At 39.7% G+C, this 15,034-nt stretch overlaps 1 protein-coding gene and 1 pseudogene across 26 annotated transcripts in view; one reads left to right on the forward strand and one right to left on the reverse strand.

Annotated features, from left to right (window-relative positions):
- LOC112196425 (disease resistance protein RPV1) overlaps window positions 1–15,034 on the forward strand; it is a 100,291-nt gene that overhangs the window by 23,065 nt on the left and 62,192 nt on the right. The window lies entirely within an intron of this gene.
- LOC112198652 lies at window positions 7,433–9,555 on the reverse strand (annotated as a pseudogene).

Raw genomic sequence — 15,034 nt, forward strand, 5'->3', positions numbered from 1 at the left:
CCATGCCTGTCAACAATCCCCGATCTTATGGAGGGCCTCATAGTGTATATATGGGTAATGGGGACTCAATGCCCGTTTCCCATACTTGTAACTTCCCCTAGGCGTTAGGTTCTTCTAATTTCTCTCTACAAAATGTCTATCACATTCCGTCAAGTTCATATTGAACTTGATTATCACTATGTTCGTGAGAAGGTGGCTCTTGGTAGTCATCGTGTTTGCTTTATACCATCCATTGATCAGCCGGCCGCTCTTCTTACCAAACCACTTCACAAGCACCATCATGCTCTTCTTACTCACAAACTTGTCCGTCCAGGACCGTCAAGTTTGAGGGGGGATGTTAGAGAGCATAAATCATTGGCTACAATCAAGCCATAACCTAGCTACCGTTTCTGCTTTGCTGTGTAATTACTGTGATAGAATCAGTTTCGGATCTGTTTTATATTTGTTGTAAATGCACTTTATTCTCTCTATGTAACAGCAGCATATCTGCTGCTATATAAGCTGTTTAGTTGTATAAACAAAGGCAATGAAAATCACTTTCTACAACAATTTTATCGAAACATCTCATGGTAAAAAGGCATGATGTTGCATTGTCCACATGGTCCATGGATTACGCACATGGAATATGAAATGCATCACTTTAAGAAAAATCTTCCTTGTATGTGTGCATGCCACAAGCACATTAAATTTTCCTCTATAGATTACAACTTGAAATTTCGTAAACAAGTATTGACAATAATTTGCCAAACTCATATACAACAATTTTTTGGTATCAGAAGTTCTAGCCTGGCTTTGGCTAAGAATCTTGCTTCAAGGTGATGCGGCAGGTGTGTGCTGACCTTCTTGAGGAAATGGAATTGGTTTTCATTGTTTCTAAGGATGGAATTGATACTGTGAGAGTGGTATGTTGATTTGAATGCCTGATCGAGCAATAAGCTACCGAAAGCAGGCATTTGATTGGGGATAGCGTGGTTTACGATGTGGGTGTTTGGTTGCCCAGGGAGTTTCAGCCACAGCTAGAAGTTACTCCCATAACCAAGTGTGAATCGGATCTTAAGCTGGTGTTGGGCAGCCAAATTGCGGTGAATAAGTCATAAGTATGCTATGGATTGAAGCAGGGGAATATTCAGGTTTTGAATATTCAGGTGTGAGTGTAGAAGGACATCTTTTTGTCTGGAAAATTTCTGAAGGTCCAGACGAAGATGGTATGCCACAAATCACAGGAAAGATTGTTATGGCCATTCAAATAGTTGGTTAGGGGGAAGTTGTTCATCCACGAGTTTGTTGGCACTGTCATAAACAAGTAAATGATTCTGTTAATGCTATTTTCAATCAAAGAGTTATAGCTTAATGCTTTTGATGTCCATGATCTTTTGTCTGTTGATCTTGTAGTGGTTGATTGATCTATCGTTTGCTTCTATACTTGCAGCAGGTTTTGGTTGTTCAGGTTGGGAAGCGTGTTCTACAAATTGATACTACTAAAGTTGCAAAGGGTAAAGTCCTTATGCTGAGGATCCTATTAAGTTTCCTATTGAAAAGCTTGTTGATGGGGTCCAATTTGTTGGTAAACATGATGGAGAGGTGACAGATTTATCAATGTGCCAATGGATGACCACCCGGCTGGTTTCTGCTTCTATGGATGGAACTGTAAGTATCTTCACCATTTTGCTATCTTTGTTACATATTTCCTTTTAGTGGAATAAGTAGTGAAACTTAAAAGTGCATTTTCATCAGGGTTGGTGGGAACACTTTGGCTCCTGCAGCTTGCCCTTCTACATCTTTATAGATTTTTTTTTCCCTTTTCTTTTGGCGAATTAAAATAATGTTTTGGTTACAAAAAAAATCTGTTGGCTATTCCTGCTTCAACTCTATGGTTCAGGGAATTTTGTATGAATTAGGATAAATTATTGTTCTTGTCCTTCAAAGCCCTTTTATATGGTACAGCACAAGAACTGGATATGGCTGATGAACTTCTCCTCTATTTATGTTGCCTCTCTTCGATTTCTGTCTATCTCAGACTATCTACCTTTCCTTCTTCTTCTTTTTTTTTTTTTTGAGAATAGTTCTTCTTTTCATTTCTTTTCTTTCCTATATTGCAAATGCCGATATGCATGAATCGTAATGAATCATAACTGAATATACCAGACTCACACCTCGTCTAGGTTCACCTTCCTTTACAGAAATTAATCCATGATTAATGTTTGAATCTCATCATTTTCTGTGGAACTATGCTAGCTAGTATATATAAGAAATACGGTGTTGATATTGCTTTTGCTATTCTTAACAACCACATGTGATGCTAAAACATATGTTAAAATCACTAATGATTTGGGCGGAGGAATGAATCTCACCTTTCACTGTAAATCCGCAGATGATGAGCTCAGCGTCAAAGTGCTTCTTCCCCAACAATACTATGAGTTCAGTTTCAAACCTACCTTGATAGGCCGAACAGACTTCTATTGCAGTTTTCAATGAATTGGTTCATTTAAATGGTTTGATGTATATGTTGATGGAAGAGACTACTGCCATGAGTGTTGGTGGTGTATAAAATCTTTTGGCAATGGCCCTTGTAGGCTTAACTTCAAAATTGGCCAGTATGATGATTGTTTGCCGTGGAACAAAAACCAAGGGTACATACATACTGAAGTCATCTTGTCTATGAACTTTATCCAATAATAATAATAATAATAATAAAGAAGAAGATCCGAGACCTTATTGGCTCCGTATAGCATGGAGGAGATCCGAGACGCTCTTTTTCAAATGCACCCTTCCAAAGCTCCGGGGCCTGATGGTATGTCTCCTTTCTTTTTTCAGAAATATTGGGACTTGGTAGGTCATGAAGTGAGTAATGCTGTTATGTCAATGTTGACTAACTTGGAGATGCCCCCGAATTTGAACTTTACTCATGTGGTTTTGATTCCAGAAATTAAGGAAGTGGTGAATATGTCGCACTTGAGACCCATAGCTTTGTGCAATGTCATTTATAAGATTGCTTCCAAAGTTGTTGCTAACAGGTTGAAGAGCTTTCTACCAGCTCTTATTTCGTCTCAACAGAGTGCTTTTGTACCAGATCGCCTAATCTCTGATAATACACTTGTGGCTTCAGAGGTGGCTCACTACATGCATAAATTGAGGTGGGGTCAGGAGGGCTTTTTGGCTCTTAAGTTGGACATTAGCAAAGCCTATGATAGGCTGGAGTGGAGTTTTTTGCAGAAAATTATGCTCAAGATGGGTTTTGCTAGTCAATCGGTGGAACTGATTATGTTTTTTCTGTCCACGGTACGTTATTCCTTTCTCATTAATGGCAATGCCAGAGGTTTCATTGCTCCGCAGCGAGGTCTGAGGCAAGGTGACCCTATCTCACCCTACTTATTCCTGCTATGTGCTGAAGGTCTATCGGCTCTTATTTGTCATGCTGTTTCTAGTGGTCAATGGCAGGGGTTATGCATTTGTGATGGGGCTCCTGTTATTAGTCACTTGCTCTTTGCTGATGATAACATGTTATATTCCTATGCTAGTCCTCAGGACTGTTATCTTATTAGTCAGTTACTTAATATTTATGAGAAAGCATCGGGGCAACAAGTTAATTTGCAGAAAAGTAATGTGGTGTTCAGTAGGAGTGTGCTTCCCCACTTGCGCGAAAATATGGCGAATATTCTGGGAGTTCAGATGGTAGACAAGCATGAGAAATACCTAGGTATCCCAACTCTAGTAGGCTGGTCCAAGACAGATACATTTGCCTATATTAAAGACAACTTGTCAAAGAAACTGACAGGATGGCGGTCTAAATTATTAAGCAGCGCTGGTAGAGAGATCTTAATCAAGGTAGTAGCTCAGGCTATGCCTCTATATACGATGAATTGTTATCTGCTACCTCAGTCTCTTATTCATGAACTTCACCAATTATGTGCTCAGTTTTGGTGGGGTAGTACGGAGGAGAAGTGGTCTATGCATTGGCGCGCTTGGGATGCTTTATGTAAACCCAAGAGCATGGGAAGTATGGGTTTTCGACATTTATTTGCTTTTAATCTTGCCATGTTAGCAAAGCAAGGGTGGAGGTTATTCCAAAACCCGGATTCTTTAATTGGCCAGCTTTTAAAAGCTTTGTATTTTCCCCATTGTAATTTTTGGGAAGCAACTTTGGGGGCACAACCCTCTTATGCTTGGAGGAGTATCGTGCAAGGTAGAGATATTCTATGGGCAGGTATCCGGAGATATATTGGTAATGGAACGACCACTAATATCAGATCCCTGGCTAATGGGGGAGGACTTGAGTTTGTATAGGTCCGATCGAGCTACTGTGGTTGCGGATCTGTTTCTTGCTCTAGGTGTGTGGGACACTACTCTTTTATCTCATTTATTCCCTACACATATTGTTCAGAAGATACAGGCACTCCCACATATTGTTCAGAAGATACAGGCACTCCCACTTAGCCCTCAGAACCATGCAGACAGATGGATTTGGGATGTTGGCAGAAAAGGCAGATTTACAGTGAAGTCCGCTTATCATATTGCTAGGTGTAGGATTCTTGAAGAGGAGCCTTCTGATCCTTACCCTAGTGCAGTTCTTTGGAAACAATTATGGAATGCCCCCGTGCCAGGTAATGTGAAGGTTTGTGCTTGGAAGGCTTAGTGAAAGAGGTATTGATATTGATACCTAATGTCCGTTTTTTGATGAAGAAGTTGAGTCCCCAATTCATGCCCTACGAGATTGTCCCCATGCAGTTAGTATGCTCCAGGTAGCTCTTATTCCTAATCTTCCAGGTGCCTATTGTGTTGCGGATTGGTTGGTATCCATTTACTCACAGGCCTCTGCAGTTTTTGTTCCTTTATTGATGACCATCTGGGCTACTTGGTGTAACAGAAATTCCCGAATTTGGGATGAGGAGTGCAAGTTGGCTACTGATATCGTGCCAATAACATTGGGTTGGTGGGAGGATTACAAGGCTGCTCGCACTCCCTCACCTTCTGTTCATAGATCAGGGACTTTAACGCAATGGAAAAAGCCTCCTATTGGTTTTATTAAATTGAACGTTGATGCGGCCTTTTGTTTGGATTCGGGTATCACAGGATTGGGAGGTGTTTTCAGGGACCACGAAGGAGTTGTGTTGGGGGGCTTTCGACACACAGTAATGGTGTCTAGTTCTGCCGGCCATGCGGAGTTGTTGGCTTTGCTTCTAGGAGTGCAGTTGGCTATTGATCAGCATTTAACACCAGTGATAGTGGAAACAGATTGTATGGATTTGGTTCAAGCTATCTCTGGCTCTTCCCTTGATCAATCGGAGTTGGGGTTCTTAATTGATGACTTGCGAAACTTGTTGCATGCTGCTTTAGATGCTAAAGTGGTTTTTGGTAATAGGCAGGTTAATCTAGTCGCGCATACTTTGGCGCAGGAGGCCAAAGCTGGTCAATTTGGTATTGATTTCTTTACCAACATCCCTTCAAGTGTGGAGGTTCTAATTTTCTCTGATTGTGATGACGCTTCATCAATGAATTAGTCTTCCATTTCCCTCAAAAAAAAAAGAAGAAGAAGAGTTTGATAGTGATTTATGCTTAAGCTTCTGTTGAGAATTTTTATTTAGGTGAAACAACAATTGTTATTCGAAATGATTACATTAAGATTGATGTAGCCAAAATTGGATTGGAATTTGCTATTCATATGTTCTTAACGCCGTTCACCGCTGAATCGTCTATGAGCCTGGTTATGCTTTAGATTGTGTTCTACTAATGGAGCAGTTATACGCATCTGAAATTGATGATATGAAATCAGGGTAACAATTGAGCTCATCATTCACTTCATAGATGGTGAATGAGGTCGGTCTCTTTATCTGATTGATGGACTTCATTGGCTCGTAGAATATTTTGCTTATAATGACCTTACTGTAACCTCTATTCCACACATTATATAGTTGATAATTAATTGACCATTTTCGAAAAAAGAATTATTATTTTTTATACCATAAAGGCGATAGAATGTTTTGAGACAAACAATATATTAATCAACAAAACTTATAGTTAAGTTTACATCACATAGGCACCTGATAGGTGCGAAGTACCGTTCCAAGATTCTTGGAAGAGTATTGAAGGCAGCGAGTACTAAGCAACTTGTATTTGATGTCCATGGCTCAACAATTTCGTATTCAAAGATTATGACAAGAACTCTCACCTTGTCATTATCCTCAAGGCCATCATAATTAACATTATCAGAGGCGTCGTGATTATCATTATTATGGCCATCGTCTTTGTGGTCTTCATCATCATCTTCGTTGTCTTCATTATCGTCGTCATCATAATCAGAAGGGAATTCATAATGATCATAATAGTAATCACGTAATGTATCACGGGAGAAAACAAGGCCGACTTTTTGCCCTCCAAGGTGAAAAAACAGACATCGACTTGGTCTATGAAATTTTGGGGGCCATCCTGGCAACTGCAGAGGTTCCATAGGTTTCAAGGAATCACATGTATAAGACATGTGGAAGGCTAGTACTGTATGAGGTTGTTCCAAACTAATGAGAACATTAGGAAACCCTCACCATCACCATGATGAAACTTCAACTTGATAAATAGTTAATCATAACCATCAATAGAGGGAATATAGTTCCCAAACAAGGGTCCAATTATGTCCATCCTTTTTCCGGATGGGTCGCGTCAAACATGTACACTTCGGTCTGATTTCTGCCCCAGAGTAGGATTTTGGTGCCTGCAATTGCATGAGTGAAGCCGTTGGGATACTTCCGAGGAGGCGCATCCAGAGGCAACCAGTCATCCTGTATTGGTTCAAATACCTCGAATGACTCACAGTCACATAGACCACCGAAGCAATAAAGTTTGTCGTCCACCTCTACTAAAACAAGTTCAGGTCTACTAACCTTAAAAACTTGGGAAGGTTGCAATTTTGGGTTTGGATCTGTGCTTGGATCTGTCTCAAACACACAAACTTCTTTGCTTAGTGAATATTCAAAAATATGAGGACGTTGTAACGGAGGAAAAACCTTACCACCAGAGAGAATAATTTTGGAGCCGACGACACCAGTACTCATATGTAGGGGAACAACAGTTTTAGGTCCACATCTATAAGCAAGTCTCTGTAATTTCAGATCATCGCCGCCATGATGGCTTAATCTGATGGATTGAATAACATGAGCATTGTCAGTGTACTCCTCGAAACATAAGTTTAGTGACTTATACTTGCTTTCTTCTTCCATGATTTCTTTCTTCTTTTTCTTCTCTGCCTTAAGTGTTGTTAAAGTAGAAGAATTTCTTCTTATGAATTCTGAAAACATGCTAATTTTCTTCGTCTCATTCTTCTAGTTGCTTGCTATCATTGACGTAGCCACCGCAGCCGCTGCTTTTCTGGTTGCAAAACTTTCCAACATTGCAAAACAGTGCCTCCTACACCACGCCATTATCTATACCCCTCGCTTAAACCCTAATTTCCACAGAGGACATATAAAGGCGATAGATATTGCCATATAAACAACGCAATTTGATTTTTCTTATTAATAAAAGTTATCTTTCTTCCAACTTCAGCAAAAGCATTTATCAACACCACAAAGACAATAACATCAGGCTCTGCACATTGAATCAAACCATCTGTTTATAAACTTCCTCTGCCCTTTCCAATTGACCTAATTTTGCAAAGCTTGAAATCACAGCACAATAGGGGATGCAATCACGTACCAACCCTGACTCCTGCATCTTCTTCAGATAAGGCATTGCAGTATGTGGCATATCACCACTAGCCAAAATTTGTATCAGAGAACTATAGCTACACCTGTCAGGAATTACACTATGACTCTCCGCGCTACCAAACAACTGGCAAGCTCTACTGTAATGTTTATCAACCACATACGATTTGATCATCACGTGGAACTCAAGGACACTCAACTTCTTCACTTCTCGGCAGCAATTGAAAACTTTCTCAGCTTCCAAAATATGCCCACGCTCTCCATATGCATCAATGTTGGCAGAATAGCAATCAGATCCCATTTTCCCTGAGAGATGAAATCTCAAGAACCAAACCCAAGACTTCTCAAGCATCCCCGCTTCTATATACATCCTAGTCAGAGCCGAATGAGTGAACTCATCAATTTCAAGCCCCCTTTCATCCATCTCTGATATGAGCTCTTCAGCTTTGCTAACTATGTGCCTTACAGAGTATGCATACAAAAGGGTGCGATAACTCACAGGGTCTGGCTCAAGGCAAGCCTCCTTCATCTTTGCAAAGTAGTTTGTAGCTGTGTCTATTATCAGGCCTAGCATGGAGGGAAATCAGAATATTATATGTTCTCGTGTCTGGTGGGCATCAAACCTCTTCCATCTTCTGCATAAGTGAAGCAACTTCTGCAAGCTGACCATGATTACCGCAAATGTGAATCATTGTATTGAAAGTCACTGTAGTTGGAGCAATCCCTTCCCTCAGCATCGATGCAAACATTTCCGACGCGTCTTTAAGCTGGCCAGCTTTTCCACGCGTGTCGATCAATGTGTTATACGTATGCGAGCTCAAAGAACCATGACAATGCTAGGAGCTCTCCGACCATTTCTCAAAAAACTCCTCAGCTTTTCGGTACTCCCCTGCTTTCTTATACAACTGCAGCACAATGGCCATAGTAACCTCATCAGGTTTCATTCCTTGCTTGGTCATCCTCTGCAGCCAAATGAGCGCTTCCTTTTCGAACCCACCCTTACTGTAAACATCAATCAAAGTTCCATAAGTTGAGTTAATGGGTGCTATTCTTTCCACATTCATCTCATCCCAAAGACTCCTTAGATGACTCCACTTCTTCGCCTTCCCAAGAATCCTAAGCACTGTATTATAGTGAATCACATGCAACTCATGACACCTCTTCTTCTTAAACCACTCGAAAATCTCCAAAGCCCTTTCCCAACTCCTCTGCTCCTTCAAAATTATGCTCCTTTCCTTGTTACTAAGCGTCTCTCCCCACGGCCCCAGAGCCTCATCCAAGTCCTCAACTTCCTCCAACGCCGTCAACATTGCCGGAATGCACCCGCCGTAACTCAGCCATTTCGTCGAACACTTGGTCTGCACTTTCTTCACCACACCATTCCCACCCCCCAACCCCAATTCAACCCCAAAATCCTTTCTTTCCACAAACCCACCATCACCCAGATTCTCTAATCCCTCTTCCTCATCTGGGTTCTTCACAAAACCACGCTTCTTCAACCCAACTTCATGAACAACAACACTGCCACCATTACTATGTCTGGGTCTACAAACTTCACCAAAACCCTTCTTGAACCCTCCTCCGTGAAGCACTCTCTGCTTCCTATCTCTGGTTATGAGTTCGAGTTTCTCCAGTGGAGGGAGTACTGTGTTGGGTGAGGTCCTCGTGGAACCCAAAACGGGGAAGTCCAGCTGGAGCTTCGCAAGCATTGTTTATCACAGAAATGGAAAATTCCTCTGGTTTTTCTTGAATATCAGAAGCTGGATAATAACATGGTCTCGTTGAGAGGTGCTCTCAACTTTGGGCGGAGTAGGAGAGAGTGTTATAGACTCACTAGTCCAACTCCGACGGAGAGAGGCAGGAGAAATTTATAGGAGAAACTACACCCACCTCCTTGACCAAACTCTAAAACACAAAAAACTCCACTACATTTGTTTTTAGACACTTAAGGACATTTTGTCTTTAGCAAGTTTCACTTTCTCTTTAAGTTTTTATCTTTCCTTTCAGTAAAAAGAAAATTGACGGAGCGTAGTGGGCCCATGCTTTTGAATTTGTTTGTTTAAGCATATTACAGGAACAAATCCATCCTCCATACTCGAAGGTAAACAGTTATTTTTACTATTCATAATTTCTATCGTTGACAGACTAGAGTTACTAGCTATTTGTAAGAATACTAGCAAAGAATTAAAAACAGAAAGAGAAAAGTTGAGAAAACTGAAACTCTTTAGAGAAAATCTCAACAGAAATACACCCAACTACTGGGATATTATTTATACTCCAAACTAGAATATATAAGCTAGAAGAAGATATTGATAATCTCTTATATGTTCTAGAAATAGAACAAAAACCTCTAGATTATTTGAGCATTGGTTAGATCCGCACATCACTGGTATCAGAGCTTGTAAAATAACTCAAAGGAGAACCCCTCCTTAATGGGGACAATGTCAGAATTGTTATTAGAGAAAATAAATTCTCTACTAAAAACTTCTGATGAGAAATATCAGAAGCTGTTACTAGAAATATCTAGATGTCAAACTCATCTAGAAAAATTACCTGCTATAATCCACCAATTAGAAAGATTGGAAAACAAACTGGATTATATCAAAGAACTTCCAAAAGTGGAAGAAGAAAAGCTGACAGTTGTCAGTAGAAAAATCAATGAACAGCAAAAAACGCTGGATTCCATGAAAAATATACTGAAGGACAAGAAAGTGCCTACAGTAAAAAAGAAAACTAATGGATTCAAACCGTTAGAAAAACCAGACACAAATCATATTCCAAATATGATTTTTCTGGAACCATCTACTAGTCAAACTAGTATCCAGTATGAAAATCCGGAAAAAAGAGAAATGAAGATGTTAAGCATCTTTGGGAAAAAGAAGGGAGTACAGCTCCTAAATGCTGAAGAATTCGAATTCAACGAAATCGAACAAGAGGTAAAAAATTCCTCAATCCCAAAGTTAGATTTTAAACAAATCTACAAAAGGGGAAAGTTTGATTTAATGGATAGCCATTATTTTAAACTTCTGGAAACTACAACTCCAGCTACAGCAGGAGGAGAGACTGATCTTCTATTGATCACTCCTTCAGAAGTTGCTAGAGCTCAAGCAAAACAATATCAATTTATGCATATTGGAGCAGTCCAAGTAGGCATAAATATGCTTGCACGTGAAGGCATAAACTGTTCGGTCCTATGTGTTCTACAGGACAACAGGTTAACAGACTTCCAAGCTAGTTTGTTGGGAACGCTCGAAGCATCCTTATGTGATCAAGTAGCATATTTCAACTGCTTCCCCAACTTCACCACCAGCTTGAAAGATGCAGCTCATTGTCTACGACTGAGAGTCAAGACAGATGGCATATCTATGAAAGAAGATATGCAAGAACTTGCTATAGTATATAGAATATACTATAAATTGATGAGTACTACAGTAGCCCCTAAGACAAGAATAACAAATATCCCAGGTCTTACTACCGGATTCCTCACCAATCAGAAGAACCATTCACAACAGATCCACAAAGTTACTTGGAATGAAGTAACTTTTCCTCTTGAATGGAAATTATCCGGTCCAAAAAAGCAGCCGGAAAGAGCAAAAGCAAAGATCTACGAGAGTAGAAAGACTGGAGAAATTAGTCTTAATTTTGACAATCACAGAAAAAGTGATGTCTGTCCTGAGAATCTCAGGATAAACAAGAACAATCTTCTGAGAAGAAGCTACAGCACTAGAGAAGCTAGTGTCAGTGGTATAAAACCCACTATTGAAGAGCCAATTTCTGAAGAAGAATTGGAAGCTGATCTGAACAGACCAGTCCATATGTTCAGAACTAAGAAGCTCTATGATCTTTATGAAGAAGCTGAGAATTGCGAAAATCCTGAACGATTAGAAAAACTAATCGAAGAAATGAAAGAATACAAATTCAGAAAGACAAGAAAAGTCTTTCCTTATCAAGATATTGAAATGGAAGAAGGAGAAAGCTCCAGAACTTTCATTAGCAGAGAAAAAAAAGAAATAAAACTCCCATTTCAGAAAGCCCCCACGGGTAAAAAAGGAGAAAGAAATTCCCAAAGATTTGTCCCGGAAGACAATCTGCCTAGAGTTCCTATCACGAACTATGGCATATGGTTAAATCTAGACAAGAGTCTAGACAAAAGAAAAACCATTGACCAATGGGTAGACAGCCTGATGATGGCTTCTGCACTCACCCTTGGCAAATTTGAAGCACCAGATCTGCAGGTGTACTATGAAACTACTCTCACTGGAGTAGCAAAAAAGTACTACCTATCTTTCAAAGAAACTGCCAGAGGAAGAGACTGGCTGGAAGAAATCAAAAATTCAAAATCTCCGTATGATTTTGCAGTACCACTGTACGATCAGTTCTGTGGAGATCTTTCAAATCTGAGTGAAAAAGCCAAAGAAACGGCAAAATCGAATATCTATGCTCTCAAAATTTGTGACATGAGATATTTCGAAGAATACTTGAATGAGTTTCAAGAGTACTACTGTACAATTGGTGAACTAGAGAATACTGATCTAGTTAATCTGTTGCACAGAAAACTCCCTGAACCATGGAGAACAGCTGTAAGAGAAAGCATAGCTGAAAAACCAATTGAAAGATTTTCAGTTGGAGGAATTGCCGACAGAATCCGGCAATTACTGAAAGAGCAATGCAAAGCCAATCTTAGAGCTAAGATGGCCAAGAAACAACTCAAAGGAGTTGAAAATTTCTGTTATGGGATATTAGATATGCCCACAAACTGGGGATGTCATGAATCCAAATTCCACAAAAAAAAGAAAGAAAAATATTACTCTAAAAAATTCAAAAAGAGTAATCAAAAAATGGATTGGAAATTCAAGAAGAGTTCTAATTACAAGAGACAAAAGGATGAAGATCCAAAAAAGAAATTCTTCAAGAAAAAGAAGAATACTCATCAGCATAAACAACCAAGCAAGAAAGCTTGCAGATGTTGGTTATGTAAAGCAGAAGGGCACTATGCCAATGAATGCCCCGAAAAGGGTAAAAGATCTACTAAAGCTCTCTTCGAAGAATATGAGCAAATAGTAGAAGTAGCTAATATAAAAGGCTACGAAATAGCCTATTCTGATGATGAAGATGACGACAGGTCAGTTTATTCTGCCTGGTCTGAGGAAGAAGAGTCATCAGATGAGTCTGAGACAGATTCTGAAGTAGAGTACTTCGAATCTAGACCGATGAATGTCTTGAGAATCAAAAATTGGGAAGAAAGCAAAACAGAAGCTTTAATGTCTTCTTATCAGGTGAACCCTGGTACATTCGTTTGTGACTACTGCTTTTGTCACGAAAAGAATGGTCTCCCCATGTTTTGTGAAGAGTCAAAAAAGACTTATCACAAAGAATGCTTCATAGCTGAAGCAAGAAGAAAAACTAAGAATGGCCTTGTCAGCCAGCTGGTTGAACAAGAATATGAAGAATATTTCGCTGAGCAAAAGGCGAAAGAAGTAGAAACTCTATTCCAAGAAGTCATGAAACCATCTTCCTCAAAACCAAAAGAAGAAATCATCGATGCAGAAATCGATGCAGAAATTGAACTGGTTGAAACACCAGAAATTATCCCAAAAGAAGAATGTAAACCATTCATTCCAAAAGAACAAGCAGCTCAAGAAAATGAGCTTCAACAATCAAAGGTCGTCTCTACAAGTAGATATAGCAACTACATAGAGATTGGATTGAAATTCCCTGATCATAAAAAATATCATCTACATGCCTTTGTGGATAATGGATCAGGCTTTACTGTGGCAAAGAGATTTGCAATACCAGATGAACTCTGGAAAGAAGATAAGAAAAAATCAGCTACTGGTGTTACATTTGATGGAAGCCATCTTACCATGAAAAAAGTAGCAAAAAATGTTCATATCACCATTGGTGGAGGAACATTTATCATCCAAAATGTTTGGCAATCTGAAGGCCAAGGATCTGATTTCTTGTTGGGAAATGATTTTATTCTCCAACAGAGATTCATTCAGGATGAAGAAGCGATAGGATTCAGAAAAGGGGAACGGGTGTTCTGGGCAGACCGCCTCACACAAGCCAAAACTGTGGTAGGTCCCGGTTTCACTACTCAATATCAGAGATCGCACCAGAATAGTGGTGATCTTACCCCCTACAAACCCAAATTTGAAACAATACTTCAAATCAAGCAACAAGAAGAAGTACTTGTTGAAGAATCTTCAGAAGAAGAAGAAGAAGAAGAAACAACTAGTGAAGAAGAAGAAGCTAGTTTCATCTATGAGCATAATCTCAAGCACCTTCAGAATAAGCTTGAGTCTCAAAGAATTCCCACTCTTGAAGGAATCAAGAATCTACTCAAACAGAATATCGACGTAGATCCTCAAAAGTTTTGGGAAAAAGACCCAGTGGTCTGTGAATTGAAATTGCATGACATGAATGCTATCTTCCATGTCAAAGCCATTCCTCATTACAAAGAGGAAGATCAAAAAGAATTCAGAAAAGATATTGCAGATCTCCTGAACAAGAGATTGATTCAACCTTCCACTAGCCCTCATCATGCTCCAGCATTCTACGTGAGAAATCATGCAGAAACTCTACGAGGAAAAGCTAGAATGGTGATTGACTACAGAGATGTCAACAAGAAGACTGTCAAAGACGGTTATCAAATTGCTCAAGTAAGAGTATTGATTAACCAGCTCAGAGGAGCCAAAGTCTTTTCGAAATTCGATGCAAAGTCGGGTTTCTGGCAAGTCAAGATGCATCCCGAGAGTATACCTCTCACTGCATTTGGAACACCACAAGGTCATTACGAATGGCTGGTAATGCCTTTTGGTCTCAAGCAAGCTCCCTCAATCTTCCAAAGAAAGATGGACAACATCTTCAAGCATGTAGCGGAATTCTGTGTCGTCTACATAGATGACATTCTGGTCTTCTCCAAAAACAAAGAAGAACACATGAGACACCTCCATGAGGTAGTAAAGCTGATAGTTCAGCATGGAATTATCCTAGGAGAAAAGAAAATCTTCTTTATCCTCGATGAAGTTGATTTCCTAGGAATAAACATAAAAAATGGGGTCATAAAACTCCAACCTCATATCCTTGAGAAAATCTGGAAGTTCCCAGATAGAATTCCTGATGCTAAGAGTCTAGAGAGATTCCTTGGTGTCATAAATTATGGGAGAGACTTCATCCCTAAAATCTCGGGGTTAACAGCGATGTTATCTCCTAAGACAAGTTCCAAAAGAAAATGGAACTTCACAGAAGATGATGAAAAAATTGTGAAGCAGATAAAAAATCTCTGCAAAAACCTCCCTCCTCTTCAACAACCAGAAGAGAATGATGAAATTATCCTCCAG

Source organism: Rosa chinensis, chromosome 4, assembly GCF_002994745.2.
Source record: "Rosa chinensis cultivar Old Blush chromosome 4, RchiOBHm-V2, whole genome shotgun sequence".
In the NCBI taxonomy this organism is placed as follows: domain Eukaryota; kingdom Viridiplantae; phylum Streptophyta; class Magnoliopsida; order Rosales; family Rosaceae; genus Rosa; species Rosa chinensis.